Genomic DNA, 6,000 nt, shown 5'->3' with positions numbered 1-6,000 from the left:
TTAATAAGGCCCTTTCCTCATCTTTTCTTATCCTCCGTTTCTTTCTTTGCACAATGAGGGCTTAGACTAGATAAGTGCTTTTCAGTTTCTTTTAAAGCCATATTTCCTTTGAGAAAAAGAAAATGCAAATCTCTCCTCCCATCCCAACACTTTAGATTTTGTTACTTCCTGCAAGGAGTCACATAGTTCTTTGTGGAAAATTGATGTGATTGTGATTCCAGGTGGCACAGAAAATACTCTTCAGAGATTTATTGCAGGGAGAGGGCAGAAAAGGGGCAGTATGTCACTCTTTCTAGTGTGAGCACTGTAGCAGGGGCTTGGATTTAAATATGATGTCTGTCGTGGCCTCACTTTAATCTTGCACAATGTGACAAACCTCTCTACCTCAGTTTCTTGATGTGTCAAGTTGGGGTGATAATATTTTAAGGCTTTTGTGAAACAATATACACATAATCTATTTGTGTCTCAGTAGAAACAAGACCTGCAAGGGATTCAGGGATTTAAAAAAAAAAATTCTTGCCCATAGCACTATGTAGCTGTGTATTTTAAATTTCCTGGAGGGTGATGGTTGAGTCTAAAGTCCATCGTGGGTCAGGTAGCCCATAGTTCTCTATGTCCCAGTTTGCCCCCTCCTACCCAGTCCTCTTCCTCAGTCCATGATGAAGTTCCCTAGTAGATTTACACAGAGGTCTTGTGGAAAAGGCTTTTCATTTTATTGTTTCACCAAGAAGGGCTGCCATCATGATCTCTGTGGTCAGGTTTTGAAGGGCTGCATCTTGATGTCTAGTCAGGTGAAGGCTATGCAATTGGGAGTTTCTATGTAATAAAAAGGAAAAAAATTACAAATAGAAAATTAGAACAAGGGTGGTGACAGGGACTCTTGGAAGTGAGCACCTTTAGCTTTGTTAGCTTCAGGTGCAGTGGCCTCTTGCCACGAGGACCCATCCTCTTGCTCTGAATTTGGAGGGACCTGTGGGTTCCGTGGGAATGTTAACTGAGTGTATCTCATGTGCTGGGCATTGTCCTATTTTTTCTGTGTGTTCCTTTTTTGAGACAGTGAGCGCATTTAACCTTAATAGCTTCTTTAAAAAAGTAGAAATTTTATTTTGAGATATAATGTAGATTCCCATGTAGTTGTAAGAGATAATATGGAGAGGGCCTATGGACCCTTTTCCCAGTTTTCCTTAATGGTTCCATCTTGCAAAGTTGGGGTACGATTCATTACTGACTCACTAACAATTTGAGGTTTGTGTTATTGCCATCATTTCTATTCACGATTAAACTGGGGCTTAGAGAAGCATACACGCCTGCCCAGGTCACCCACATGGTTAGTGTAGAGACGGGTGGAACGTGGGCTTGGGATTTCCAAGCAGTACCATTATGATGGTCTGTGGCAGGGAGCAGCATTCATTTTGCTTGTTTATTCATTCATTCAACAAACATTTATTGAGTAACCTCTGTGGGTCAGATGCTTTCATAGGGTTATCTGATTCTTCAGCAGTACTGAGAATCAGGTAATATTTACTTTTTTTTAAATCTGAGAAAATTAGCTCTGAGAGGTTATTACCACCCCAAAGGAAATATAGCTCATAAAGGAGGGATAGTAAATTTGTAGTCACCCCTTTTTATGCAGGTGGTACCCTAGGCATTTTACATTTGCAAACTTCCGTAATCCAGATAAATTCTTGTAAGGCAAGGATTTTTTTTTTTTTAATTTAAGTATAGTCAAGATTACAATGTTGTGTCAATTGCAAGGTGTTTTTTGAATTTTGAATTAAAAAGTATTTTTTGAGGAGGGTAATTAGGTTTATTTATTTGTTTCATTTATTAAAATGAGGTACTGGGACCTCGTACATGATAAGCATGTGCTCTACCACTGAACTGTACCCTCCTCCCCAAGGCAAGTTTTCTTATCCATTATTCTGCAGCTTAGGGTTTCAATTAAATTGGAATTGAAATCCAGATCTTTTGTTCCTACTGTTGTCCTTTTCTTTATATTCTGCTGAAGGGGGTTGCGGAAAGCAGTTCCTTTTTTCATTTCTTTATTCCGCATTTTTGAGCAGTGACTTTGCATCAGGGCCTTGTTAGGTGCTTTGAAACAGAAAACAAGAAATGACCCTTCTCTGCATGGGCAGGAAGCCTAGACAAAAAGCTGGGTAAAGTGATCCGAGCTACGGTAGCCATGTGCAGGCTCTGAAGGTCAAACTGTACCCCTGGATTTGCTTGGGCTTCCCCTGCCTTCTGGCTGGTACACACCAGGTCACCGCAACCCAGAGGCGCCCACAGCCCACAGCACAATATTTATCTCGATCTCCTCTCCCCTCTCGGCAGGGCCTGCAACATGAGCATCCCTGACTACGTGCAGTTTGCTGAGGACTATGAGACTCTTCCCGTGGTGGTCAAACCCGTGGGGATCATCTCAGAGGAGAATTTCTTTTGCATCTATAAGCGAACCTCCTTGGTGAGCCAGATCAGCCCGTGCAGCTCCCAGGGCGCACTCTCTACGCACTACAGGCACCACTATGCGCCCAAGAATGGATGGAGCATCTTCCAGACCCACCGCATGGTTGTGGGCCTTGTCACCATTACCGACTGCCTCTCGGCCAAGGCCTTCGAGAAGCTCCACGTGCAGAGGAGCTGTATGGCATCATGCTTAATGACTCTCAGCTCTTTGTCTTTGTGCTGCATGGGGAGGTAAGCCAAGCAGCCGCGCACCGACGTGGCCTTCAATCTATGAGGACTGCAGAGTGGTGGAGAAGAGGATCGAGGACTTCACTGAGTCACTCTTCATCTTGCTCAAGTCCAAGTGGCTGGATGGGGCCCCTGACAAGTCTGGGGACAAGATCCCACTCCTCTGCATGCCGTTTGAGAAGGAGGACTTCATGGGACTGGACACAGACAGCAGGTAAGTTTACCTGGAGGCCAGTCCACCCTGGCTGTGTGCCGGGTTTCTTCTCTCCATCCAGAAAGGGATCAGCACGGAATAGGACTCTTTTGTATCCAAGGGGGGAGGGAGGTGCAGCCCACCGGTTTACAGACATTTAAAAGTGAATCCGCCTTTGTTTCAGAGAGATTCTTTTAGTGATAGTGTTAGAGCACTTACTCCTGCTTTTCAGCCAGGACCCTGGTGGGACCCCTGGAGTTGCTGTTCAATAGAGTAGCCACAGCCACTGATGCTAGGAGCACTGGGGAGGAGGCTGGTCTGAGCTGAGATGTGCTGTAGTTCAAATGCACATGAGACGCTGAGGCTTGTCTACTAAAAGCATATATACTATCTTGTTACTTCCTCTATTGATTACATGTCAAAATGATAGTATTTTACATACAGTAGATTATGTAAGATATGTTCTTAAAATCAGTTTCTAGTACTAGTTTTTTGTTTGTTGGTTTGTTTCTTTGTTTACCGTTTTAAATGTGGCAACTGGGAAACTTTCTTTACATGGCTGTCATTTCATTTCTGTTGGGCAGCGTTTCCTGGGACAGTCTCATCCCTTTGCTTATAGATGAGATGCTGAATCCCGAGAGGCAGAACGAGGCGCTGGTTGAGCTGGCTTGGAGACAGTGTCTCCTGCCTCCCAGGCTCAGCACCTGTTCGGCTCAGGCCCTCTCTTCCTGCCCGACAGGCAGCATGCCATGTTAGGACATCAGAAACACCACCAGGGACCTCCGAAAGAACTCCTTATGCAGGGAAAGGCGTATCACAGTGTATGGGAAAGAGCAGAGAAATGTTCATCCTCACTTTGTCCCTGTGATTAAGTCAACGGCCCCACTTTGCCTCGGAATTACAGACGAGCTCTTCTGGGCTGCCTAACCCCCCCAACTTCTGCTCTGTTTCCCCATGTATCTATTGTGCTGTCCCTCGGGCAGAAGAGGGTGAGATGCCTTTGCCGGGGGGTGGTCCCCCTTTGCTGGGGAGAGTGAGGGAATCTGTGTACCCCCGGCCTACGGCCTCGGTCCTTGAGTCTGGAGACGCTCATGGCGGTCCCACAGGTGATGGTCAGACGACCTGGCACGTGCTGCCGTGCCCGCTGTGGAGGCGGTGCTCTGTGATTCTTGAACTTATCTAAGATCAGATTCTACTTTCTGGTTGTTGGTAAGTTGGAGGAGAAGATGCCAGAGAATTGATAAAAAGAATATGAGATCAGCCCTGTGAGTGATAGGCAAGAGGACCCGAGTCCCACCTGCGTGAGGTGCCTAGCGGGCTCTGGATGAATTTCCTGTTCCTCCGGGACATGCTTAAAGAAGGGGCAAGGCACGTCGTGGTCATGATCTGTTCTTGTCCTCACAGGGCCCTGTGATCTACATGCCCGCACTCACCATCTGCTCCTTGGAGATGAGGTGTCAGGTTTAGGAGCCTGGGCACTGCTGAGGGCACAGCTGCCAGCACCGTGCTACACGGAGGCTGGCTCCGTTCACCTCACATGTCACCTCCTGCTGATCCACCAGGCGTCAGTCAAGGTAGGTGCATCGGTGCAACGTAAGCAGGGACCACCCTCTCCCCTTGGACAGACTGGTGGGTGAGCAGTGGAAGCCTGGAGCCCTGCCCCAGCCCCCAGGCCAGTGCCTCCTCTTTTGTCACAGGAGGCACTGGTGACATTTTTGCTCAGCAACTACTTGGCTCTGGGTCTACGGACCCACCAGAGAATTCCTGCTTGTTTTTGAATTTTGAAGTCTGCCCTTGGGATTTGGAGGAGTAGCTGGATATGTGCTTAGCCCATAGTGGTTGACACAGTCACCATTGTTTACCCAGAACCTCGTGTACCAGGAATGGCTCCCGGCATCAAAATATAGCAGCGCATTAAACCTCCCTCCTGGTGCGTCTGTCTGTTTTGGTACAGTAAGGTCTCAGCCAGCATCTTAACGTCAGTGAGATAACGCGGCCAGTGAGCTCGGGTCAAGCACGTTCTCCTCCAGTCACTTTTACTCCATTGTTGCTTTTACTATTCCGCAGAAATTAATTTTTTAAACAATGCTTTGGTGCAGGAACAGAGCCTAATTCTCTCCTGCTACTCTTGGTGGAAGTGCGTAAAACTGTCCAGCCTGAAATGTGACCACAATTTGTAGCTTAAGACCTGCCTAGACCCATGTATGTGGAGTTTTGGTTAGGGGCGCTGACCACGTTGGGGTCCCCCGGCAGCGCCGTTCCCCTCAGGCCCCTGCTCTCCCTGGAGCAGGAGGTGAGGGTGGGTCTCACCATCCCCGCTTCCCTGGCCTCACACATTCACGTAAATTCTTGTACGTGCTGTCAAAGTCATTTTTGTTCTTGTGTGTTTCTAATTTTCTCTTGTTCCTCTTTTCCTTTTTCCTTATTCCTTTTTCTCTTGTACTGCCCTGTGAGCATGTTGTTGCGTCTGAAAATGTGGGCTGTGCACACCCTGCATTGGAAATAGATAGATAGCCCTCCGTGCTGTCTCCATCGCTTTAAAAAGCAAAAACTTAAACAGCTGCCTTAATCCATGTATTATCCTTGTCATCTTTTTATTTTCTAATTTTTTTTTAGCACATCACCCACTTGTGTTTGATACCTCTTAAAATCCTTGCTTTAAGGAACCAGTTTGGTCCTCCTTATATTTGGTGACAAATGCGCCCTTATTAAATTTGTTTGATTGTTTTCAAGAAGTGAGATGCGAATTCATTTAGGCGGCTGCTGAGGGATGTTTTTCATGGAGTATTTAAACTTGTAAAGTCAAATTCTGCAGCATCTTGCTACATTCCTTCTTTTACACAAACGTGCTTGGCACTCGGTTCCTGGCTGTCGCTGTGTGACGCGCGTGACAGCGCTGCCTGGCCGGCGGTCACTGGTGAGGAAGTGGCAGGCTCGGGGGTGAGCAGCTGTTGGAGGAAGCAGTCACCGTTTTGTTATTTAATTTTTTTTTTTTTGCATTTTTCTTCCCGTGCTATTTACTTTACTTTGCCTTCACAAAGAGGCAGAAGTTGGTCTAAAATCCATGCCACTTTTTTGTTCACTTTACGAGGCTGGTTTATCTGAGTATCAGGACA

At 46.6% G+C, this 6,000-nt stretch overlaps 1 pseudogene; it reads left to right on the top strand.

Moving 5' to 3' along the window:
- The first annotated feature begins 1,330 nt into the window (after window positions 1-1,330).
- The window catches only part of LOC135322457 (trafficking protein particle complex subunit 9-like), a 56,462-nt pseudogene continuing 51,792 nt past the window's right edge, over window positions 1,331-6,000 (top strand).

Source organism: Camelus dromedarius, chromosome 11 (assembly GCF_036321535.1).
Source record: "Camelus dromedarius isolate mCamDro1 chromosome 11, mCamDro1.pat, whole genome shotgun sequence".
NCBI classification, from domain to species: Eukaryota; Metazoa; Chordata; class Mammalia; order Artiodactyla; family Camelidae; genus Camelus; species Camelus dromedarius.
Note: the sequence above shows the minus strand (reverse complement) of the source record. Positions and strands in the feature narration are given on the sequence as shown.